This window comes from Heloderma suspectum, chromosome 2, assembly GCF_057233095.1.
Source record: "Heloderma suspectum isolate Gila_16-S chromosome 2, 16-S_ref, whole genome shotgun sequence".
Lineage (NCBI taxonomy): Eukaryota > Metazoa > Chordata > Lepidosauria > Squamata > Helodermatidae > Heloderma > Heloderma suspectum.
The window spans coordinates 207,042,477-207,069,163 of NC_139459.1; the positions used below are offsets into that span (position 1 = coordinate 207,042,477).

The 26,687-nt window shown below is 44.1% G+C and overlaps 1 protein-coding gene across 3 annotated transcripts in view; it reads left to right on the forward strand.

The window, feature by feature from the left end:
• Positions 1-15,432: 15,432 nt before the first annotated feature.
• The window catches only part of KCNJ16 (potassium inwardly rectifying channel subfamily J member 16), a 79,647-nt gene continuing 68,392 nt past the window's right edge, over positions 15,433-26,687 (forward strand). Inside the window, exons 1-3 of one of the 3 annotated variants that reach the window (XM_084837547.1) lie at positions 15,467-15,609; positions 15,687-15,725; positions 25,610-25,656. The gene's annotated coding sequence lies outside the window, so the exon portion shown is untranslated. Of the gene's footprint in view, positions 15,610-15,684; positions 15,726-25,609; positions 25,657-26,687 lie in introns of those variants that run through there. The other 2 variants (XM_084837546.1, XM_084837548.1) reach the window with 2 other exon arrangements.

Genomic DNA, 26,687 nt, shown 5'->3' on the forward strand with positions numbered 1-26,687 from the left:
AAAAACAGCCCAAGTTTGCATAAATTATGCAAATTGCACTTGCAATTGGTATAAATGGCAATTTAAGGGGGGAAATCCAAGGAAGTTCCCAGATTTCAGGGAAAACCTGTGACTCAGCTGGTAATGCAAGCCAATCTGGGAGCTCCGGGGAAATCCAGTGAGCCCCAAATGGGCCAGATTTCCCCAGGATGGCCATCACAAACACACCCCAACACCTCACCAGGAGTTAAAACTGTGCTCTGAGATGGCCCATTTCCATCACTCCTTTTTTGAACACCCACACATCCCTTGCTTGAAAACTATTCTCTTTTGAACACACACACACACACACACACACATACATACACACACTCACACACATACACACAGTCACACACAGAGAAAGATTTTCTGTGCATCCCAGTGTACCTAACTTCACTACTGACTTTAAATGCTTAATATCTTTAGCCTTCTCAATGTCAGTGTATGATTCTAATTCCCTGATATGTGATTTTGCCTCATTCTAAATACTTATTTAATAAAACAAAGAATTGCTTTGAAGGACCTCATTGTGGCCTCTGATTGTCTCAGGTTTTAGGTATATCAAGTTCATGTGTGTGTTGAGTTTACATGTATGTAATGTGTACATCCATGTAAATTAAAGCATTCTTCTTAATAGCATGCACAACAAAGAACACATACATAGACAGATACTGTGTCTGGGACTGTGATTTGAGAGCACTAGTGAAATCGTTCCCTAGTTGGTGTAAAAACACCCTTCTGAAGCTCCAGCTTTTGAGAGCACTTCAGACCACTTCAGACAAGACCTTTTGCACTCCAGAAGAGGCCTGAATACTTCTGATGTGGCCTGCTTTGGTTCAGTATTCAAGCATTGTCTGAAGTGGATGCACACTCCTCGTGTTTTATCCTCCCTAGTCCTGCTGTATCAAATACAAGGCATGTCTATTGGTGATGGGTGCAACCGACACTATGTGATAGAAAAATAATTACAATTCTGCACTGATGAGTTTCCTCCACTATTACCTCCATCCTGGTTCTTGATTATCTTCAGGTCTGTGCCAGTGTGCCTTCAGCTTTGTGCGTTGATACCACATCTATGGGGTGTGATGGTGCCTTGCGCAGTGGCATTGCTCCACCCAAAATGGCAGTCATGGCTAGCATCCAATGCCATGTGTGATGAGTCATATTCTATGTCATCACCATGGCACCCTAATAGAAACTTCAATTTGTGAGCACATTCGATCTGAGGATTAGGTTGCCAGAATGTCCAAATCATTTCTGGTAATATTAGGTGAAGGTGATGTTTTGTTACTTTGAGTTTCTAGAGTGGAAAGGACAAGTAACATAACTTGCTGGGAACATTGACTTCATTGTTAAAAGACATTATAAATATCTAAGTGAACAATGAGGAACCTTGCCTGGAATTCTTAAAATGTTTTCCAATAGTATTCAGCCTTATTTGCGTATTAGATGTCAGTCTTATATTTATATGTTTAATACAGACCACTTAAATGCCCATCTAAGGGTAATATATCACTTCCCAGAAAAAGCCCTTACCAAGTAATTCATAGAGACTTCTTGGACCATCAGACAAAATGGATAAATCTAATCAAAGCTTTCAGATTAGCTTAGCAAAATTACTTATTAATTGTTATTTTTAACACGCTCAAATCTCAGGGTTTGGTTCAGCCGTTTATGGATGTCGCATTCCAATTAGATGCTATGTTTCCAAAACACGAGGACATTTCCCACAATTCCTTGTGAAGTTTTGTGCATTAATTTGACATCTGTTATTAAAAAAAGACTCTAAAAGGAAAAGTAACTTGTTGCATAAAAGCACGGTGCAATCAATTCTTTTTAATGTAGCAGATGATATCTGCCAGCTTCTCAAGAATCATGATGATCGTTTAAAAAATGTTCAAAGGTGTTGCTAGTGAACAGCTGCAGTATATACATGGTTTTAACTATTTTGGGTTACTCACTCCAACTTGGATGCCATAGTTTTAATAGCGTCAGTTGTAGCTAGGACACTGTCTAATCACATTGTGATGGATATGGACCAGCTCCTTGGAGGACTGAAACTCACTACTAGCCCTTTGGATCCATGCCCTCCCTGGACATTAAAAGCTGCCAGATTAGTGCTTAACATCTGGGCCTCAGAAACTGTCTCTGACAGTGTAGTGTAGTGCCTACTGCCCTTAAAAAGACAGTGGTTAGACCCCTGTTAAAAAAGCCAAATTTGGATCTTCTGGTGGTAGATAATTATTGTCCAGTATCACATGTAGCATCCTTGGGCAAGGTGCTGCAAGAGGTGGTGGCTTCTTAACTTAGGTGGCCTAGGATGATTCAGATTATTTAGAACTATTCCAGTCTGGTTTCCAACCTAGTTTTCAGAGAGGAACTGTTTTGGATGTCCTGGTAGACAACTTTGTAAGTTCTCCTGCCCTCTCTCTGTAGCTTTTGATACCATCAGCTGTGGTATCTTTCTGGGTCACCTGGTTAAGGTGGGACTGGGGGCATGTCTGGCATTAGGGTCAGCACTGGTGGCCCAGTCGAGGTCCCAGCACCTCAAAAGAGCCCAGCCCTGCCTCTGCCACAGCTGCCACCAGACTACTGCTGTTGCAGTGGTGACGGCAGTGGCAGTGGTCCCTTCTCTCTCCATTCCTGCAACCAGCCAGCCCCACTGGAAAAAGGAAGCATTGTGTGCAGCAGCCAGCCAGACAACCCTGCAGCCACAGGGCCCCCTCACCATTATCAAACAGAACTTTTTTTACCTTAGGTTTTGAGTAGCAGCAATCTGAACCAGTCAGATGATGCTTTTGGAGGGGAGGGCAAATGAGGACACAGAAGCAGCAACCCCGCTCACTTCTTCACCTCTCCTTTGCCCTCATTGGCCATCCCATCAAATGCAGCATCTGATTGGTTCAGATCATTGCTAGTAAAAACCTAAGGCAAAAAGTTCTGTTTTAAAATGGCGTGGTGCAGCAGGCCCTGCAGGCTCAGCTGGCTGGCTGCCACACCACTTCCATTTGCCAGTGGGGCTAGCTGGGATAGGAGAAGGAGAACTGGAGGAGGAGGAGGAGGATGAGGAGGAGGGGCTGCCACCACCAGGCTAAAAAAAAAAAAGGAAGGAGGGAGGGAGTGAAGAGAGGAGGGGAGGGAGGAAAGGGTGGAGGTTTGTGGGAGTGGTGGTGGTGCCTGGGCAGTGCATTAGTGGGAGGTCCCTTGGCAACACTTTGCTAAGGTCCCACTGGATACAGGTGCCAGCCCTGACTGGGCATCATGTAGTTAAGGTGGCTCTAGTCTTCCCTGAAGAGGAGGACCCAGAACATGGTGCTGGGGGATTCCTGTACAACGATGGTTGTAGGTATGTCGGGTGTCCTGAGGTTCCATCTTTTCTCCCATGCTCTTTGACATCTACATGAAGCTGCTGGGATAGGGCATCTGGACAGTCGCACTAAAAAGTGCCATCAGTATGCTGGTGACACACAGCTCTACCTCACATTTCCATCTATGAATCCTAGGGAGTCTGTGAAAGTCTAGAACAGGTGTCTGGAGACAGTCCTGGGATGGATGAGAGCTCACAAGTTGAAGTTCAACAAGCTAATAAAACAGAGGTTATGTTGGTGAGGAGCTCTGCTGATCAGGATAGAAGCATACAACCACAGTTGGATGGGGCTGCACTTCCCCTGATGGATCAGGCCCACAGTTTGAGGAAACAGGTGGCATCGGTGGCCAGGACAGGAGTGCCTTTTATATGTTTTGGCTGATTTATCAGCTGCACTTCTATCACAGACCTTGCTACAGTTCTCTGTGCACTAATTACATCCAGACTGGACTATTCTAACACCTTGTACATGGGACTGTCTTGGAAGATGGTAGGGAAACTTCAGCTGATACAGGAACAGAATGCAGCTATCCAGTTGCTTGTGGGGGGCGAAATAATTGAAGCATCTAACACTAATTCTGAACCAACTGCACTGGCTGCCAGTATGCTTCCAGGCCCAATTCAAAGTGCTGGTTGTTACCAATAAAGGCCTCCCTCCCTCCCTCCCTCCCTCCCTCCCTCTATGCTTACAGTTAACCCCTCTTGGCAAATGCCTGAAGAGGGCTACTGTGACTCAGTGCAGATGTAATACTGCCCATATGTAAGATGATGGCTTGCTTAAATTTTCCCCTCTCTTCCTTCTTTGGGGCAGACAGACACTGAGTTTCCAGTCCTGGTTAAGAAAGGAACAAGGTGAGCATTAACCATAGAGGCATTAAGCTAAGGACAACAAGGGAAAGGGGGTAGGAGGTGGGCTGTAACTCTAAACTGCACAACCAATCTCTTAACTATGTTTAATTGATAGTAGCATGACATTTGCTCTGGGGTCTTTGGCTTAAAAAACTACCATTATCTTTGGGGGTGGGGGTTCGATCAACATTTGTCATTCCACCAACAGAAGGATGCTGCTTGTGGAATGGAACTTCCACAGCCTTTCCTCTCATCCCCCTGCAGTCCCCTGTGCACCCTCCAAATCTGCTCCAGAGAGCCGGTGGATGCTCTGGAGCAGATTTGGAGGGCAGCGGGGGTAGCTGCAGGAGGGAGGAGAGGATGTGGAAGTCCCATTCCACAAGTAATATCCTTCCGATGGTGGAATGACAAACCTGGATCCAACCCCTAAAGCAGGAACTGCTGCAAAGGAACTGTCAGAGCAAGCTCTGGTATGATAGCATTACATAAAGTTCACTTACTAGCATGTAAATTATTTCTGGGGAAAGTGGCCGGTATCTTTGAGTAGATTGGTTTTAGTTCTTTAAAACATTCAATATAAGGCCTCTAATTTAGGAAGCACAGAGGCAAACATATACTTCAATGGAAACAGAATTTAAAACTCCAAGTTCAGTGGACTCCCACACTTGGGAGTATGCCCAGCTGAAGTGAATGGGACCTACTTCTGAACAGACATGCATATTAGTTATTCACTTGCTCAGTCAAGGATAAAACCATTTATAGAAAATGATAAAGTTAATTAAGCCACATTTCACTGGATTACTGCAGTGAAGAACTGGCTCTAGTTTCAGGATTGTTCTTGATTTTTGTTTTAAAATTTAAAATGTTCTGAAAACATAATGACTGACAGCAATCAATTTTCTATTCCCACAATGCATTTGAATTATAAAGAACTCTTATAGCATAGCCTAATTATCACAATTCAGTTTTATAACATAGAATACGTTAGTATTATTCAGATAAATGAACTCCATCGCATCTTCAGAATTTTATTAAAGTAGTGGATGTTGGACTGCAGCCATTTCTGTCTTGAAGTAGAGATATGCAGTCTTTACAGCATCAACCTAGACTTTTATTGGAGTCATGAACCGGTTGTTGATGTTATACTATTTTTTTCTTGTGCAGCTATTTCTCTTCCAAAATAAAGCTTATGAAGTGATTCTAGAGCAGGTGCTAAAGAGGATATATGAATTCTACCCAGGAATGATGTAGATAGAATGAATTAAGAACTATTAGGGCCACCTTAGCACAGGGTATCTGGTTCCTATGGAGTGTTTTGTTGTATATGCTGTGTATGCATGAAATACAGAAAAGGGTATATTTCCATCTAAGCCAGGCCTTCACAACTTGGGTAGTATACAGACCACCTACTATGTACAGCAACCAACCAGGTGCTTTATAGACAGTTTTTGCTGCCTCCTTAGGAGGAGGTCAAAAACAGGGATGCTGTGAAATATCTGTCAGGCTACCATGCAGGACTGGTGCACTGGATTCAGTTTGGTGGGTCACAAGTTGTGTTGGCCTGATCTAATGCATACAATGCCCAATATCTCTTGGTTTCCATGTGATTAGCCATGGGAGTGTATGGGCCACCAGCAGATCTGTGACTTTGTTGAGATAGCTGGCTGTGGAGGATGTATGAATTGGTGTCTCCATGTGGGGAATGGACATGTGGCTGCCATGATTCTGACCATCAAAGCATCTTCAGAAAGGGTTTCCAGTCACACTCTGCAGCAGCTGCATTCCCCCATCACCACTACCACCACCACCATCACGTGAAGACGCTGGCTCATATAACCATATAATCCAGCCGGGTTGCAAGTCCATGGATGGCCCTCTGTGCCCCTGTGGGGGAAGCAGTGAACATTGTAGAAGGCCATGGTGATAAACGGCCCCTCATCAAACTGACTAAATCAGGGGTGGGGAAGATGTAGCTCTCCAGAGGTTATTGGACTGCAACTCCCATGAGCCCTAGCCAGCATAGCCAATGGTGAGGGGTGATGGATGATGTTGTGGTCCAACAACATCTGGAGGGCCACATGTTTCCCATCACTGGGCTCAATGATGGAGTCCAATGTAGATAGATTAGCCAGGGACTATTGGATGAAACACGATTATGGAAAAATAGTACCAGTAGGGTCACTTTTTCTTACCATGTCTCAAAAACGGAAGCAAGGAAAGAAAAATGGCCTTAGTTATAACTAAATAGTTTGAGTCGATGCTGATATAACCCCACACATCTCTTTAGTATGACTCACGCTTAGCCTTTTTGACATGAGGAAGTTCTAAGTGCGTGGCAGTCTTCTCCAAGCACTGCGATGTCCTTTTGCATTGTGTTCCATTGTTCCAATGCTTCTCAAATCGCAACCCACAGTTGTGAGGCCACTACGATGCTGTAGAAAACGGACTATGTGGTAGTGCAGTAAATGAGGGCTGATGTGTGAGTGTGAGCTGGGTTCATGTTGAAGCAATTTCCTGTCCTTGCCACAGTCTACATGGAACCACCTAGCTGTATTTGTAACAGTTCAGCTGGATATGGGGATTCAGTTGGCTCTGCCTCAAATATGGATATGCTGGAAACTCAGCCTGATCATGTTACAGTTTCTGTCAGAGGAGCAGCCTGTCGATGGAGGGGAAAAACTCAGTATTAGAAGCAGCCCTTGATGATCAAATAGCACTCCTGAATGACGATCCTGCTCATGATGAGCTTCTCTTTAGTTGCATGTCATCTGTTATTACAAGGTATGACTAAACAATACAAGCCAACTCAATCTGCCTGCCCTTGGGTTGTTTCACTTTTGTTCTGATGCCTCACTTGGTTTTCTTAAAAAACCCCAAAGAGGACAATATAAATATATAAAACAGAGAAAAAAGACATTTATAATGGCCCACTCCAACTCCAGACATTCACTCTTAGGCACTCAGCTTATAAATACAGCTAGAGGCAAGAGTGCAGAAGATGTTATGTAAGTTCAGTAAATGGAGCACTGGAAACAAACTCAAGTTTTGAGGACAGTGAAATCAGTGATGGCCTAGAATCTGCTTCAAGGCGTGGGGCTTAGTAGTATTGAAATTTCCAATGGACAAATCCCACTTTCTCTTCTTCTTTTTGCTTCAGTTGGAGTAATTTTTCGCTTCTCATAGGAGGTTAACTCTTATGGTCACAATGCTATGCGGGTTTAGACAGACAAAAGTCCTACAACTCCCAGCATTCTCCAGCTAGCATGGAGAAATCCACCTGCATAGGATTGTGCCCTAAGATGCTTAAATTCAGGGCTTTGCATCCAGCAACACCTATGTACTAGCTGCAGGTACAAATTATATGATGCCTTTGCTGTCAAATAAATGGAACATATATGTGTTCTTTAGCATCCAGCTGTGAAGCCTGTCTTTTGATCAGCACTTCAATTGGTATGAACCCTCCATGCATTTTTTAAAAATTATTTTAAATTCTTCCCAACTTGCCTGCAAATGTTTCCCTGAGCAAAGCATCTTTAAAGAGAACAAACATAGTGTGTGTGTGTGTGTGTGTGTGTGTGTGATGGCTTTGTGATATATCATGTGATAGATTTTATGTCCCAGATTACATCCCCTGGCATCTCCAGCCATCTCAGGCCACAGGCTGGGGAAAGACCTCCTGCCTGAGACCCCAGGAAGCTGCTGGCACTCAGAGCAGACAACACTGGTGTAGAGAATAGTAGACAATAATGGGTTAGATAGAATAATTGTCTGACTAAAGCCCAAACCAGACATGACACAGGAGATTAGGATTGCCAGAATCAGGTACACAGTACTGTTCATGTCACCCACCCATGCACCCAACTTCTCCTAAAGCACTCCATCTATCTCCAACTTCAAAGCAGCGCTATACGCTGTTAGTTGGTGAAAACCCCCCACAGAAGAGTCTAACTATGAGTCTTGCCCATCATGAATGGTTTGATGGCCTTCAGTGTAAGGTGGCTTCAGATGTACCTTCCTATATGCTTCAGAAAGGGAATGGAAATCAGGTTGTTTTTGAAGAAGGGTTTCCAAACAGTGTGTTATGCACATGCCGTGAAGCTCCAGCTTGCAAAATGAGGATGTTCATCTGTGAGATATTCCCCCACCCCCCAATTTTCCCTTTTCCAATGCGATCTTATTTTCTTTTTATATCTTGCGTGCGTCGTCGTTAGCACGGCCTTTGTAGTGGTGCAGCCTCGTCTTTCCTACAGGCGTGATGTTGCCAGGGAGAGGCACCCGGCACCGTGTGGTAATTAAAGCCTTTGTAGATCATGCATATTTTAATTATGACTTGTTTTAATGTTGAAAGTATTGACTCAGGCCTGCCCACATTAGACATAGCCACACATTCCATGAGGGCCGGCAGTGACGGCCAACGCATTCTTTAAGAGACCCAAATATTAAACAGACATTCACTCATTTTGAGCCTTGTCTGTTCTAAACATGTATAAATCAAGCTGTATAATGGCGGTGGGGGGTGGGGGGTGGGGGAGAGAGAGAATAGCCTTCCATATGTTGGAAAATTGAACCAAAGCACTAAACCTAAGTGGCAAAAAGCAGTGGCTGTAAAAGAGCGCGCCGAGTGTGTGTGGAAGTGGGGGGAGACGATACTTCCCATTGTTTTAACATTTGCACAGAACTTGAGTACACCTTGTCTTTGTTAAGGGAACAGCAGGAACTGGCTTTCCACTAGCATGGCCTCCAACTTTCAGCTCTATTCCCCACCGGGATTCGAATGTTCTCAAGTTTCGACCTGTACAATGGCAATGTCCTAAGCTCTGTTGAGTTTTTTCATCGGTGAAAATGGTGTTAAATAACACAGAAGTGCCCTAGACAAAACAAGATGTGTAGACAGGATGGAAATGTCTCAATTTGAAAATTACCTGATAGAGAGGAGAAATACGTGTCTATATATAAAAAAATAAAATAATAATAATTACAAAAGTTCCAGCAATGGAAAATTCCCTGCCTATGCTTCCTGCTCTCTCTCTCTCTCTCTCTCTCTCTCTCTCTCTCTCTCTTGTTATGCTGACCAAGGTAGGAAGGATTAGGTTTCTGCTGCCAAAAGAAATATCATTTATATGCTGCTCATTCTTGACTTTTGGTGAGGGGAGAGGAGAACAGAGAGATGCAGATTTTCTCCCATTCCTTTCTTTTGTGTGTTTCTCTCATGTAACGTCAGTCATAGCATTGAGCGCCATTGTTTTGCAGAAAGGCGGGGTAGAAATTAAATTGTATTGTAGGTTACAGTACCACATGCTGTTGGCACATGAGCCCTCAGGTGTGTGTGAGTAGCTGGGTGTGTATGTGGAATATTTTCCTGACCTTCACTTGGATAACAAATGAAGGAAGTTGCAACAGCTGTGCACACAGGAGTGAGGGCAAATGAATTGTCCCTGTTCCATACATGTCTTATATGTCTGCTTTTAAGGAGACCAGAGAGCACCGTACACCATTACTTCAACATTATTTTGGATTGTTTCAGGGTAGGCATCTGTCTAGCAGCAAAATGGGGATGCCTAGTTATTCCTCCGGGCATTTCGGGACTCAGACAGATCTAAGACGGGATTGTAGAGGTCAGGATCAGGGTACCTTCAGAAAAGTAAGGAGGAGAGGACCACTGTTTGTAGATTGCAAAGGCTTCGGGGACACAGACAGTCCACAATGAAGAAAATTAATACCCTGCTCCTCCAAGCAACTATCTTGCATTTTATGGCTGGCCTCGTGCTGCAGGACTGGGTTTTTGACCCATGGTTTCGGGCAACATGGCTTTGTTCTCTCTCCCTGCCTCCATTCGCACATCTCCTTGTTGTACTATCGCCCTTTGGTATTTGTTTCTTACAGCAGGGGTTGGTCACTTCCAGGGGCTGGGGGGCCACACTGCCGCATCCCAATCCCACCGTGACTGTTGCTGTGGTGGTGGCAGGGGGAACAAAGCTATGATTTTGCATGCAAACAAGCCACACAGGGAGTGTTTACCTCATTTGCAAGCAGAATGGTGCTCGCGGGGGGCTTCTGAGAGCACCATTCTGCTTGCTTGAGGTTTCTGCTTCCTTTGTGCCTTGTCTGTTTGCAAAATCACAGCCTTTTTTTTGCTGCTGCTGCTGCTGCAACAGCAACACATTCAGAGGCAGGGTGGTGGGGACGAGGGAAGGAGGCAGCAAAAACAGCCATAGGGGCCACATGTGGCCTGCAGCCCTGCCCTATGGAATCCTCGTGGTCTCTTCTTATCTGCCATCGCTCCTTTTATTGTCTTCTACTAGCTTACCACCAGACGGCTAGACACAGTCGAGAGCACACACCCTACAATGCATGTCATGCCATCTGTCTGCTGAGTAAACATCTCCTGAAAACTGAGGTGATGAGGAAACACACTACATACTAGTGCTGTACTGAAACCCCACCTGCCCCTTCACAACCTCTTTGTTAAAAGGACTTCTAAAAACAACAAATTCACCTGAAAATGTGTCACTCAGCTGTCAGGTCCTCAGCAGGCAGCTGCACTGGAAAGCCTCAAAGGAGGAAGTCCTGGTGAAGTCCCCCCTCTAGGGGGGCTTTTCAGAAAGCTCAATCAGCTGGAGAAGCTGCAAGGACAGAGCAGGATAAAAATTGTAAAAGAAAGTGCGCACACATGCCACCACCCCTCGGCCACCTCCTTACAGTAAGGCAAACACTGCCCTGCACACTGAGAAGTTTCTCCAAGATTCTCAGCCCTGCCCACAATTTTTGGGTGCAATTTCTTTTCGCCTCTTCCCCCAAGAAATGGTCAAAAATAAATAAAGCAAAAAATTCAGCATGGTGCTACTACATACTTCAATCTGTGGGTCAAAAAAGACATTATCGTAATTTTTTCGCCCCAGAAGGGAGTCCAATCCAGGTCTAAAAGCCTCCTGACACCCATGCTAGGGTCCCAATTGTTGGAAAGTCTGGTGTGACTTACAGCAGAGTTACTTTATATAGAGAATGTGTGGAAACACAGCATTTAGTATTGGAGGCAATAAACACAGGCTAGAGCCAGTTTAAAAGAAGCTCAGATCAAGTTGCTGTATTAGTGCTTTTATAAATACTAAATCCATCCCAAAGAAAAAGAAATGCAAGAAAGCAAAGTGGCTGTCTGATGAGGCTTTACAAGTAGCTGAGGAAAGAAGGGAAGTGAAAAGCAAGGGAGAAAGAGGAAGATACATCCAACTGAATGCAGAGTTCCAGAGAATAGCAAGGAGAGACAAGAGGTCCTTCTTAAATGAACAATGCAAAGAAATCGAGGAAAACAACAGAATGGGAAAGACCAGAGATCTTTTCAAGAAAATCGGAAATATCAAGGGAACGTTTTGTACAAAGACGGGCATGATAAAGGACAAAGAAGGCAGGGACTTAACAGAAGCAGATGAGATTAAGAAGAGGTGGAAAGAATACACAGAAGAACTATACAGGAAAGATCTGAATGTCCCTGATAGCCATGATAGTGTGGTCACTGAACTTGAGCTGGACATCCTAGAGAGTGAAGTCAGGTAGGCCTTCGGAAGCATTACTAACAACAAAGCTAGCTGAGATGACAGTATTCCAGCTGAGCTATTTAAGATCCTAAAAGATGATGCTGTTAAAGTGCTGCACTCAATATGCCAACAAATTTAGAACACTCAAGAGTGGCCACAAGACTGGAAAAGGTCAGTGTACATTCCAATTCCAAAGAAGGGCAATGCCAAAGAGTGTTCAAACTACCGTACAATTGCGCTCATTTCACATGCCAGCAAGGTGATGCTCAAAATCCTACAAGCTAGGCTTCAGCAGTATGTGAACTGAGAACTACCGGAAGTACAAGTGGGGTTTTGAAGAGGCAGAGGAACTAGAGATCAAATCGCCAACATTCGCTGGATCATGGAGAAAGCAAGAGAATTCCAGAAAAACGTCTATTTCTGCTTCAATGACTATGCTAAAGCCTTTGATTGTGTGGATCACAACAAAGTCTGGCAAATTCTTAAAGAGATGGGAGTACCAGACCACCTTACCTGTCTCCTGAGAAACCTGTATGAGGGTCAAGAAACAACAGTAAGAACCAGACAACCAATTGTCTGGTTCTTACAGACAACCAAAGGTCCGTGGAACAACTGATTGGTTCAAAAATGGGAAGGGACTATGACAAGGCTGCATATTGTCGCCCTGCTTATTTAATTTATATGCAGAGTACATCATGAGAAATGCTGGGTTGGATGAATCACAGGTCGGAATTAAGATTGCTGGGAGAATTATCAACAACCTCAGATACGCAGACGATACCACCCTAATGGCAGAAAGTGAAGAGGATCTAAAGAGCCTCTTGTTGAGGGTGAAAGAGGAGAGTGCAAAAGCTGGTTTGAAACTCAACATTAAAAAAACGAAGATCATGGCATCTGGCCCCATCACTTTCTGGCATATAGAAGGGGAAGAAATGGAAGCAGTGACAGATTTTATTTTCTTGGGCTCCAAGATCACCGCAGACAGTGACTGTAGCCATGAAATTAAAAGACGCTTGCTCCTTGGGAGGAAAGCTATGGCAAACCTAGACAGCATAGTAAGAAGCAGAGACATCACCTTGCCGACAAAGGTTCGTATAATCAAAGCTATGGTTTTCCCAGTAGCAATGTATGGCTGTGAGAGCTGGACTAAGGAAGGCTGAGCGCCGAAGAATTGATGCTTTCGAACTGTGGTGCTGGAGAAGACTCTTACGAGTCCCCTGGACTGCAAGGAGGTCAAATCAGTCAATCCGAAAGGAAATCAGCCCTGACTGCTCATTGGAAGGACAGATACTGAAAAAACTCCCTGGAAAAGGCCCTGATGCTGGGAAAGACTGAAGGCAAAAGGAGAAGGGGATGGCAGAGGATGAGATGGCTAGATAGCATCACTGACGCAAAGAATATGAACTTGAGCACGCTCCAGGACAGAGCGGAGGACAGGAAGGCCTGGCGTGCTATGGTCCATGGGGTCACGAAGAGTTGGACATGACTTAACGACTGAACAACAACAAGAGAAGGCTATCTAGCACTGTTTGACTACAACCACTCCCTAAAGCTGGGTGCGTAAGTGTAAGTGAACAAAGGCATGAAATATGGTTACTTGGTTCCTCTCTGCAGAGACAGCATGGTGTTTGCTGCAAAAGGAAAAGGAGGAAGAAGGAAGGGGAGGGTGCAGGAAATAGGAACTGATCAAGCTACAGGACATTCTCTATTGCCCCCTAGTGTCCGGAAGCATGTGGTGTTGTTCCTATTATCCAACACCAATCTGGATCAGGGGCCCTATGCCTACCCTAGAGTAAAAATGCAAAAAGAGGATGTAGCTGCTAGATTTGGACTTAAAGTAATGTCTGTTTTGGCCTTGTGTATGTGTGTGAGGATTATGCATCTCTCTTCTCACTAGGTACAAATCATCTGGTTTAAGATCAAATGCTCCATAGTACATTTTAGAGAAGATGACTCTGGTTCCAACCTAGTAGTGACAATCTCAAATGGATATACATTTCCCCTTTTAATAAGGTGCTTAACTATTGCTTCTCCCATTTCCTGTTTTATTCACCTAAAACCCACCGGTAACATGGGCATTTGAAAAGTCCAAGTGACAAATTGCCTCATGGACTGAGATGGGTGCAGCAAGCTTCAAAGCACCGACATTTGTCAGCTAGCATGTTGGTCAGCTATGTGAAGATAGGCTGGATCCTTTGTAGGGCCATGCCTCATATCTTTCATTTACAATGGGGTAATTTCATGAGCCACCCTGTAGTAAGGGGCTAATGGACACATGAATACGATCTAACTCAGTGTTACAAAAAATGTTTATGATAAATCCAGCAGCTGCACTTGTGTGTTGTGTGTGTGTGTGTGTGTAGGTGAGTGTTATTTCTATTGCAAATCTATCTATTGCTCTGCAGCTTCCCAAGCTGCCTGCACATCTTCATCTGAAAAAGCCCTATGGGAGGAACTGCATCACCTCTCCTGTCCTCTCCTGGGTGAAGTGTTGGAAGCCGAAGAGGCTACAGGCTGCTGGAGAGATGACTGTACAATGAAAAACAGCACTTGCGCACACTCCTTGGCCACCTCCTATGTAAGGTGAGCCCAAGAAACCCAAACCCATCCCATGAGAATTTCTCCAAAATGTTCTTCACCACTGAATTTCTTTTCAGAAGCAATTTCTTTTCTTTCTAACAAATTGAGCAAGAATGGTTGAAATTAGGGAATTAGGGATTCCTTCTGGGAATCCGGCGGAACCCCCCTTGCCTGCACAACTGAACCCCACTCACCAAGCCCCTGCCCCCGCTCACCCCCTTCCCGCGCTGGGCGAACGGCCCATACTCACCCCAGCGGTCTCATCGAGCTCTGAAATCACCATTTCTTGAAAGGTAAAATGGCGATGGCAAAATGCGCATATTCGCCTATGCTCAAAAATGCACATTTTCGTGCATATGCAAATACGTGCATTTGCTGAAATGCACATTTTCGCGCATATGCAAATATCCGCATTTTCCGATCCCCATTTTATTTTTCAACAAATGGCAACTGCGGAGATTGATGCAGCCACCAGTGTGAGTACGGGCTGCTCGCTGAGCGCAGGAGGGGCTTGAGTGCTGTCCAGGGACTGGCAAGCAGGGGCAGGGGCTGGGCAGGAGCCCGGAGAACCTGGATAGGGGTGGGTTTGTACATCCCTAGTTGAAACAGATGTGGGAGAAATTTTAGGCACAGCACTATTATAACCATATGTTGAAAGACTTAAGAGGAGGGAAATCCATGTGTTTACCTTTTTCTAGTGACTCAGATAGTGTGTCCAAAGCGGTAGTAGGTTCTAACTAATCTGTACTTAGTGCTTTGTCTCAGGTATACACTGTAATAAACATTTCAGAACTACCAAATGTTGAGATTCAAGGCTATGTGTCTGAAGGACATTGTGTTGCCTACTTGATAGAAGCCTAGCCCCTTGCTCTTGCTTGCTCTGGGAATTTCCACCCAAACCTAGGGCATCCAGAACAACAGAAGACTGGCAAAAAATAGGGCTGTTTTCTTAAAAACAAAAACCAAAAAAAGCCATACCATTGTCTTTGTTTCTCAGAAATGTTTCAGTGAGTAATACCAACCCACCTTGATTGCAAATATTTGTACTCTGGGGTTTTTTTGACCCAGGAAATCTTCCTCCTTCTCACTGTTGTTGAAATTCTAGCCTGGATGTGCTCCAGTGGCTTTTGTGCATGTTTCAGCACACTTTTAATGGGGCGGGCATGGCGGCAAGCAAACTGACTGCCTGTCACCTGATTCTCAAGATGCCAGCAGCTGCCTAAGCAGATTCCTGGAGCTAGATTGCAGCTCCCAATTGGGGTAAATGTTTAACCGGGATCTTTGGAGTTTGTGGCTTTGGATTTGGCTTATTCTTAACCCAACCCTTGCTTTTACAGTGTCATGATTGCAGGCAAGAAGGTAGCAAAGGAACAACGGTAAGTGGCTTTACATTCATTATTGCTATTCCTATTGCTATTACATCTGTAAATGTAATGTTTTTCCTGGCTGATTTTTTCTGTAATGGAATGGCAGGACATCAAAACTGTGTCAGCATTGTCTCAGGAAAATAAGATAATGTCTTAGAGAAGGAAAAAAGGGAGACAGGCACACCTGGCTGACACTAAACCTTTTGAAGATGTGATTAGATTTTCTTGGCCTAGTTTGTATCTTTGGCCAAAATGGTCGAAGAGCCACTAAAGCTCAATCCTATGCATGTTTAGACAGAAAATAAGTCCTACAAAAGTCCTACAACCAGGTTACCTTAGGGACCATCTCACTCCTTATGTCCCTGCTCGATTTCTACAGTCATTTGAGGGAGCACTTCTGAGGGTGCCACATGCTCTGGAGGTTCACTTCAGGAACGCTTGTAGTAGAGCATTTAGTGTTGCAGCACCAACCTGCTGGAACACTTTACCAATTGACATTAGACAGACCACCATGGTTCTGATGTTCCGACGTCTTCATCTCTTGCAGAAGCTTTCCCTAAAGTGTGGCCCAGCCAGCTATGGTTTGTGGAATGCAGTAGAGTGCACCGTTTTATTGCTGATTAATTTTATTGAGTTGTTTTTATTGTTAAATTTATAGTTGAATTTATGCCATTTGTTCACCTTGATGCTTTTCTGGAAAGCAGTATATAAATCTGAATAATAATAATAATAATAATAATAATAATAATAATAATAATAATATCAACATGCTGCCTGGAGAATGCTGTGAGTTGTAGGATTTTTTTTTCCTGTCTAAGGGCGCAATCCTATGCACGTTTAGACAGAAAAAAGTCCTACAATTCCCAGCATGCCCCAGCTGGGAATTATTATCTGAACAACAACAAGAACAAGAACAACAGCCCACAGCATTCCCCAGCCAACATGGCTGGCTGGGGTATGCTGCAAATTCTAGGACTTTTTTTGTCTAAACATGCATAGGATTGTACCATAAAGATGTATAGGATTGCACCTTATTTTTGCCATTAGAAGATTCTGTCTTGCCTGCAAGTTCACACACACACACACACACACTCACTCACACATACACATTTCAATGACAGGGCTAGAAGTGCCTCTTAAAAACATAGGATTGATTCTGAAGGAATATTTTCCCTCTACAAATGAATATCCTTGGAGGAATTCATTTGAGAACTGTTAGAATATGAAATCCACATGGGTTTTGAAAGATTCATAATCAGGAGCAAGCAGGAAATCTAATCTAATGAAAGGAAAGCAATCACTGTGAATTTGATGTGATGCTAAAACAAGGGCTCCATGTGAGAGAGATCCAAATGGTAACGTAACATTTTCCATATGTGTTCCTCTGCAGGTATTTTTCCATGGAGGAAAAATGTTCCATTGCAGTGGGCCCCTAATGTTATTCTTTCGTTCTGTTTGTGTGTGTGTTGCTGGAGGTTGGGCAATTAATGCCCACCCCACCCCCAGGCAAGGCTCAAAGGAGAAACTCTCCCTGAGGAAGGCTTGTTTGGAGGAATATAGGCCAGGGACTGTTACGAAAAGGAAAATGATCCCAGAATGTAGATTTACACAGGGAGTCAAGCCAGAAGAAATTAGTGAGGATCAGGAGGCCAAAGGAGAACTGCACTGGTGGTAAAGTATTAAGAAGAGATCAGAGTATGGACACAGAATGCTGGTTGACTGGAGATGCCTATGGATGTTGGAAAGAAAGGCTTAGATTTGTTTTCTTAATATTATTCCTTGATTTGTGAACAGTTCTGGGATGGTACACCTTGGCTTCTTCCTTTTGGCATATCTATTTGGGTTGTTTTCAGAAGGGTGGTACTTTCTTCAGTGCATAAGATTGACTCAGGCCCTGCCCAGTTCTATGGCTTCGTAGCTACATTGCTTTGCTCTGCAAGCATACATAGCTGTTGGAGTGACACATTTTTTTCTCTTAACATTGAGCACCTTTTAAAATACATTCTATGGGGATCAGCATCATAACCTGTGTTCAGAAGAGAGGCTCATTTATACAGAGGTAACAACAAAGGAGACATGAGATTCAAGCTCTGGGTGATAATGGGCAGCACTTATTTTGGCCTACGCTGGGCCTTTGCTGGGCAGAGGTTTTCAAACCTTCTGCCTTCACAGCATCATTTCTGCTTTAACTTGCTTGCTGAGTAATCAGTTTGAAACTGAGTTTGAAAACCTCTGCCCAGCATAGGCCCAGCGTAGGCCAAAATAGGTGCTGCCTGTTATCACCCAGAGCTTGAATATTCTGGAGCATGTTCTAGGCCAGGGATGGCCAACTTTTGGGGGCCAATTCCCATTCCCAGAACCCACCAGGGGCTGCACCTCTGCCTCCCGTCACAGCCCCACCATTGAATTTCCTGCTGCAGCAAAACAACAACAACAACCAATGCACCTTTTAAAAAGGGACAAATTGGCCCCTTATTTGCTGCTGCACCACTGAATTTTTGGTGGCCAACTGCTTTTTCTGTTCCTATTCCTAAATGAAAGGAAAAGCCAGACCTTATTTGCTGCTATGTCACTGAATTTTGGTGGCAAAGTCAGCATCGGGGGGAGGAGGTAGTGAGGGACACAAATAATGCCGGTGGAGGGGGGGGGGGGCAAATGCATCCAGTGGGGCATGTGTTTCCCACCCCTGTTCTTGACCCTAGAATCTAGGGTGCATGCTCAGTTGACATAGGCCACACTTCTTGGGCCTCATCACTGTCCCGTGTGAGTAGTGCACTCCCCAGAACACACACATGACATGGTCCTGCAGCTACGTGTTGCAGGGGAAGATCAGTAATGGGAGATTGAGGTGCCCTTGCCAATACCGATCTTCTGACTGAGGAACACTGATAAACTTTGAAGGAACTCCACATGTTTACTGGAACACAGTGTTGGTATTCCCAATCCCCCCAGCACACAGGCTCAAGCAATCTGACATTGGACACCCAAATCAGTGAGATTTCTTTATTGCAGGAAATCCCATGGCAAAAGCTTAATGGATGCACTCTTCAGAAATCATATAGCTGCTGGTCAGCAGCTATAGGCTCTATGTAATTCCAGAACAATCCAAAGCTAAACACTGCTACCATGACTGAGATCCTCATCACACAGTTTCAAAACAAGTGGCTTAGGGGTCCAGGTGTTCCTGGGTCAGAGGGGAGGATTTCTTGACCTGCTTGAACCTTAGCACCTCTGTGCTTAGGCAAGTCTTTTAGTCTTACATTGCTCTGCAGGTCAGAACAAAAAAACAAAACAGAAAATGATCAGCTTTTCCTCTGTCGATTCAAATCAGCAGCTACAATGATTTTTGTTAAGTGTGGAAAGCCACTGTTGCCCAATTGCGGTAAACATTCTTGATGATGCTCCACTCCCCTTTGTAGTTTGTTCCCTCCTGGGTAATGATGGTTGAGGGGGGAAGGGAGAAAGGTTCCTTGTAGGCTGTGACTCAGTTTGATAGCAGTTAAGGAGGACAAGTATGACTCAAACCAAGAATGGTGATGAGCACAATGTTTGGCAAAATAAGGCAGCAGTGTATTTGTTCACCTACATTCTTTCTGTATGCGTGAGAGACTCAGAAGCTGAGCGCTGCTGATAACTGTTTGCCAGCTGTGATCACCAAGGCTGCAGTTTTAAATCAGGATGGATTTGGATAAACCTGCTGATAAATGCACAAATAAAACCTAAAGGGAATCATTCCACAAATATGTTTCAAAATTAATGTAGCTGTTGCAGAACTTTTAAAAGCCAATTAGCTCCACTATCAATCTATACTCTAGGTTAGATGTGGGAGATTGAATGTGAGGGGTGAAGATGATGGTAATATATTCTCATTATATATTCTTGCCTTAACACAGCTTGCTTACAACACAGCTTCTACCCCTTTTTCTTTTCATGAACCATACCAATTTCACTCCCAAGAGGTGCCTTGACATACCATTCAAAAGTGCCTTGCCATGGCTCTAAAAAACACAGATCTTAAAATCATATTTATCAATAAAAGTAGCTTGGAAGTACCTCATAGGCATGACTGTAGTTGAGCTGTAGGCCAAGGAATGGGTGTCCAAGGAACCATTGGCCAAGGAATGGGTTTTCATGGGAGTTTGTTTGCCTGGGTATATTTAGCAGTTAGAATGCTCATGATTTGATGAACAGTTGCTGTCTCATGTGACAGATGGCTTGCAAAATGATCCGTCTAGTAAGGCTATATAAGGTAGGGCTGTGTACCACTTCAATCCAAAGCCCAAATAACAAGTCAAAGCAGGCTGCTTCAGAGGTGCCTCCATGTGATACAAAGTGGAGCAGAATAGCAATGAGGCACTCCGAAGCAAAGCGGCTTGTATACGAAGCACCTCATCCGACTCGGTGACTCATTCTGAGCAACCAGACAGACTGGCACCAAAAGTATCAACTTGAGAAAGTTCAGCGAGCAGTTGAGGGGGAAGGAGGGGGGAAGGGAGGAGGAGGAGGAGGAGGAGGGAGGGAGGGAGCTTTGGTGAATGGAAACTCTACTTGCCAAAACAGGGCTGAACATAGCCCAGAAATCTCCAATTAGTGACAGTGGCGGAGGACGGGGGAAGACTGAATAACTGGAGAAAAAGGGCTGCATTTCAGAGACAGAGATCATTCTGGTGGTGTTACTTAAGATGTGAGAACCCATCCCTGTCTGGATTCTCTGGATGCCCCCCCCCCAGCCCCTGCCCCACTTGCTGGTCCCTCCACCTCTGCTGCAATTGCAGTGTTTTTAAAAAGCATGGCGATTCCAAGACTATGTGCACATAAACTTATACACAAAAAACGCCGTGAATCTTGAGTATATGAGCGTTTCACAGCACTTTTTGCGTATAAGTCTACTAGGGATGGGAGAGAATTTCTCCCCGAAACTTCGGGGGGCCGAGCGCCAACGCAAATAGCGTTGCCCTTATTTTCGCCGTAGTCTATGTAAATCTTTACGTAGACTACAGGGACCAAATAAGGAACGCAAATGGCGGCTGCCTATGGGGGCCGCCATTTGCGTACGCGCCTTTTTTTTTTCAAAGTCACCCGTGATAGGCTATGTGACGATTAACGTAGCCTATCACGGCTGACTTTGCAGATCTAGCTGTGATAGGCTACATTAATCGTTACGTAGCCTATCACAGGGGCGTTTTTTTTTTCTTTTGAAGTTCGCGGCCGGGGAGACGGGGCGCTTCTCCCCGGCCTGAATTTCGGCCGGGCGAGGCAGGAAGCCTCCCCCCCAGCCTGAATTTCAGCCGGGCGAGGAGGGAAGCCTCCCCCCCCAGCCTGAACTTCGGGGGGGGAGCAGCGAAGCGCCTCCCCCCCACCGCGAAGCAAGCTGCGAGACCAGGTAAGTGACTTTTGTGCACCCCTAAAGTCTATGTGTGCACATAGACTTATATGCAAAAAGCACTGTGAATTGCCCAGGCTGCAGGAGGAGGAGGCACGGTGCATGACCCTGCTGCTTGCTAGCTGTCTCCTCCTTGCAAGCAGGAGGCAGCTAGTGGTGGGGGGCATGCGCCGCACCTCCTCCTCTTCCTGTCTGGTTGGCTGTCAAGGACAGCCGACCAGCAGAGCAGCACATGCCCCTGCCATTTACTGGCTGTCTCCTCCTCATGAGCAAGAGATGGTGAGCAGTCCTTGACAGCCAAGCAGGCAGGAGGAAGAAGAGGATGTACAGAGCTGAGAGGTATAACTCTTTGCTTTGAGAGTTTTTGCGGAAAAAATCAAATTTCAGCTGCACCTAGCACAAAAAATACTGGGCCAAACTGACTGAGATTTGGCAGGTGGGATCCTCTCCATGTCATCAGAGAGGTCTCCAAGTGTCATTTATTTATCATGAAAACTGAAAAAGTGAAGGCCATTTGTGTTTTCCCATGCAAGTCAATGGGAAAATGCCCAAACCGAGTGATCCGGATATCTGAATCTCACTTCGGATCTGGAACCGAGTCAAAGCAGAGGGGGTCTGAGTTGGTCCAAGTCGAAGCGGGGCTGATTTGGAGGGTCCAAAGTGGCATCTGCAGTGACACGGAGGGTCCGTGCACAGATATAAGGTCAGATACCAAATGTCCTTTCTTACATTGAATAACACTGACATAAATGCTGTCTTTTGGAAATGGTGACTGTAAGACGGAGACGTCTGAACTGTCTTAATTTTCTGAAGAATTTTCTTCAGAATCCATCTCACACACTAGTGGGACCCACAGCTAGTGCAATAGGAAGCTAACGTTCCTATTTAGAGCAGCCAGAAACAAGTGGGGTCATTTCCAAAGCAGGGCAGGTCAGAAAGAAGTTCCACTGACCTGTCCTGATCCAGAAACAAATGTTTCCACTTCTTTCTGGCGTTGCTTTCTGAACTGCTTCTTTCTGTTGCATTAGCAGTGAGTCCCACTTGCACAACAGCTCAAGCAGGAGCACAACAGCAATATTAGATACTGCCCATAAACTCCCCACATTTCATTTTAAAATAAATAGGTTTATATTATAACCATGTTTTTATCATGCCTTGGAAAAAGGGGACACATCTGTTATGGTGCTCAGGACCAAATAAATATGTATCATGGGCTGGATTTGCCATGTGGGTGGAGCATCAGTCGGCCGTCCCTGATGTGGAAGGCAATAAATATGCAGAAGCCCTTTTTGGTGGGTGGATGGCCTTCCCAAGATTTGGATGAGAAGTTGAGAACCTGCCATGTCTCTTTGTCAGAGCTTCCACTGCAGGCTCTGGTGAAACAAGAGACCCAATCCCCGCCCCCATGTTGGTTTTGCTGTGTGTTGAGCAAAGCTCCCCTGACAAAATCTTCAGCTGAAAACAATCTTCTGATGTAGTCATGGGCAAGCGGCCTTTCTCCCAGGGAAAAGAATTATTCTCGATAATGTCATTATCTCAGAAAGAAAGGGCCCCATCGGAAAAATTCTGAGCTGCTGCATTGTTTGTTGCTTAATAGTGGCAGAGAATCCTAACTGCTGATGAAATTTTTGTCGGCAACAAAAGAAAGAAAATGTGTGCAGTCTCCCCAGCAAAAATTAAAATAAATCAACAGAAATAAAATATTCTGCATGAAATTTCCCCCCATCTCTTGGTCTATTGTTCTTCCTTGTTTTATTTCACAATAATGATTGTTCACTATTCTGTCACCCTTTGATGGGTGCTATACAAATCAAATTAAGAGCTGCCACTCAAAAGTGCAGTGAGTGATTGCTGGTTCTAAAGTGTTGCAGTTGTTGTCAATAGATGTGACCTTTCCGGTTTCAAAATTCTGAATCTCAGCTTTGATTCTGGAGATGATGCTTGCATGATACTTGAAATTAAAGGAATGGCACTTCACATGAATGGAAGTTGTGCAGCTACACTGCTTGCTGGTTTGTCCTTAGCTGGAGCAATTTTTATTGGTAGTGGCAGTACTATTTTATATAGCATTATTTATGATCTCACAGAATCCTAAGCTTTATGGAAACCCAGACATGTTGAAATGAATGGTCTTTTCAATATGTGTGTGTGCGTGTGTTTCTGTGTGTCTGTATGTGTGCAAGGTTGTCAATTCTGAAACAGGATTTCCCAAGTTCAACAGTGTGCTGTGCTTAAGGATATACAAAACATAGTTAAAAGCAGATCTATGAAGAGCATGAGAGATAAGCATACAACTGCTGGCTGTGCTGTGCTAGTGAGAAGGATTAATATTTTTTTTAAGGATTTGCTCATGATCATAGGAATTGCATACGGTCTTACCTTGCTCATTTCAGTTGAGTAACACAGAATGAGAAAAACTGATTTCTTATTGCTACCCAGCTGTGTCACCTTTACTCCAGTTGCTGAGACAGAGCTGATCAGAATATTTTGCAAGAAAAGACATTTCTGCTGACAACATTCAGTGTGATTAAGGGAGCAATTCTAAGTTACTCAGGAGGAGGACTGAGGGGCTCTTGGATATTGTGGACATCCCTGTTTGCAGGTGCAGTAGGAGATCCATAGGTGCGGAAAGAGAATGGTCCCCAGAGGCCTCCTCGTTGCAATGGTGCCAAGCTCCACCATTGCTGCTCCAAGGGGCTGAAAAGGGGCATGTCCTGGGTGGATTTGGGGAGACCTTTTATTCTCTGGAGTCTGGACACACCCCTGGAATGGGGGGAAAACTACACCAGCCCTGAAAACCTATGCCAGCCCACTGAAGCCAATGGGAGAGAAAATTTTCTTTGAGAAAGAAAAAATGGCACCAGCAAAAATTGAGGAAAGAAGTGGGGGAGCTCCCCCACCCGTTGGACTGTCAGGGCTTAGGAAGTGGTGGTTCCTGTACGACAGATTCTCCCTACCCAAACCCATAGGATTTTTGTGCCCCAAATACGATGTCTGTGGATGTCATTATATGGTGACAGAATTGCGTTTGCTACCGAGAGCACCCTTTTGGGGAGCCACAGCGAATTGCGGCTCTGTTAACAATTGTGCCTGTATAATACACCTTGGGGGTGGGGGGACCCGCTATTGTCATGTCCATGCATTGCATTATGAGTGTTCATACAAAACATTTATGTAATGTAATGTGTGAGTGGCTCTTGGATTCGCAGTTCTGATGCCACTCAGAAATCTACCATGCATTAAAAAAATCTGCTTGCAAGTCACACTGTGGTGTACCCCTGTGGTACAGAGTTTAGGCCCTGGGACTAGAATCATGGAGACCCATGTTCAAAGCCCTGTGCAACTCACTAGCCTAGCCTACTCCACAGGGTTGTTGTGAGGGTAAAAGCAGGGCATCTTGTACATTGCCTTGATCTTCTAAGAGGAAAGGTGGGTTATAAATTATGTTTAAATTATGTTTTATTAGTGACTCCCAGGCTTTTTAGTCCTTCAGGGTTTTTTTTTTAAACGTATGTTATTGCATTTTTAGATCTTAACACTGCTGCTGGCTTTTACTCTGGTTTTTACTTGGTTTTACTCAGTTGTTTTAAACTTGTAAAGGATTTTATATCATGTTTTATTATGTTGTTGTATTTTATGGTTTTCAGTTTTGTGAGCCACCCAGAGCGCTTTGGGTCTTAGAGCAGCACAGAAATGTGATGTGATGTAATGAATGAATGAATAATTAATTGAAAAAATATATGTATTATCAGGATATTTGCATTTTTCAAATATTTCAACCTTTTCATATCAAGCCTTCTGCACTTGTGTGCTATTTTGTACCGCTCTGCAATACAGCAACCAGATTCCAATATTTGAACCCTTTCAGCCAAACTGTCTTTATTATTTTAGAATGAAGCATGGTTGTACATGAATGGCTAACGTTTTGTGTGGATTCCCCTGCTTAATGATTTTGAGTCTTAAGACTAAAAAATCCATGAAGTACTATGCCATGAGCAAAAGAAGCATTAAAGGAAACAGCCAGGGTCTTTATCTGAAGTGAGCAACTAACAATATTGATATAAGGAAGGGGTGGACAACATGAAGCCCCTGCAGTCCCCTGGTGTAGCCCCCTCCACACCATCCCTGTGACAGCAGCAAAAAATCAGGGAGCGGCCAGGGGGCAAAAGTTTCTCCCTGAAGTTCCCCACCTCTGATGCAAGGACAACACAAAGAGAATAGATCAATCAATTTTCCACAGAATTCTGCTCCCTGGGGCCGGGAAATAGAATTAAAAATGGAATATGACCTGTAGGTTTCACATCTGCCTCTTAAATCCCACACGGTCATTTCACCTTAGGAAAAATATCTGTGTGTGTTTGGGGTGGGGGAATAGCCCATTTTTGTTAGGATCAGGCTTGGAATTGTCATTCGTTACCCTAGAATTTGAACAACAGTCCCTCTTGTCAAAAAAAAAAATCTCCTTCTGATAAACAGGACCATCAATTTATGACCCTCTCTCCCCCAACAGATCAACTAATGCAATCCAGAAGAGTGTAAGGCACAAACAGAAAGCAGGTATGCCCCCTGCCCCCATGTACATGCATGTGCACACACAGGTGCTTGCAGAGAGAAAAAAGAAAAGGCTCCAGGCAACTCAAACAACTGAACACGGCTGTCTAGCTCATAATTGGTGGAAAATTCCTTCCTGGCCAAATAGGGCAACCAATTATTAGAACATATCCACTGAAACATCTTCCAGCAAAGCTTGTCAAACACGTTTCACACACAGCCTGTAACAAGGCTATGGCAAATGGAAAATAGGAAAATTAAACACAGATTAGATCAATCTGCTTTGTGTAATTTAGTCCCGATTGCATATATTTACTTTACCATAAAAATCACAGTTTAATAAGACCCATTCATATGAACATAATTTATATTTTGCATTGGGCAGTGCTTCATACTGGCAAACCCCATCCTAGTTATTTCCTTACAGGTTTATAGTTGGGCAGATTCTGGGGGTGGGGGGGGTGGGGGGGAAACCAGTAACACATGTATGACTAACATTTATAGAATGTGGATTATATCTGAAGGCTAGGTGAACCAAGAACATTATATATGGAGGTGTTCAGGCTGTCATGGATGGGGTTGCTCTCCCACTGAAAAGCAGGTGTGCAAACTGGGGTGCTGTTAGATCCAGTCTTACCTTATTTTTTATTTAAAGTTTCCTTAGTCTTTTAATATGGAGAAATAACACCAGTTAGCAACTCAAGATGGATGCATTTGCCAGTTTCAGTTTCTCTCAGTTTATCATTCTTCCCTTCTTGGTTCACCCCATTTCCACATCAGTTTGAGAGTTAAAAAATGTTTTGGACATAATTTTACCAAATATGTGCACTTTTTGCAAACAATTCCCTCCACTGTATGCATTTTTGTACACATTAAAAAATAAAATAAAATTGGGGACCTACTCTGCAAAATTTGGAGAAGAGCACATTTTGAAGGATACCTGCATTTTGGTTTGCATATTGGTTTGAAAGTGCAAAATGACATACATTAAAGTGAATGAAGTACATTGCACTAAAATGTGAACATAATGAAATTCT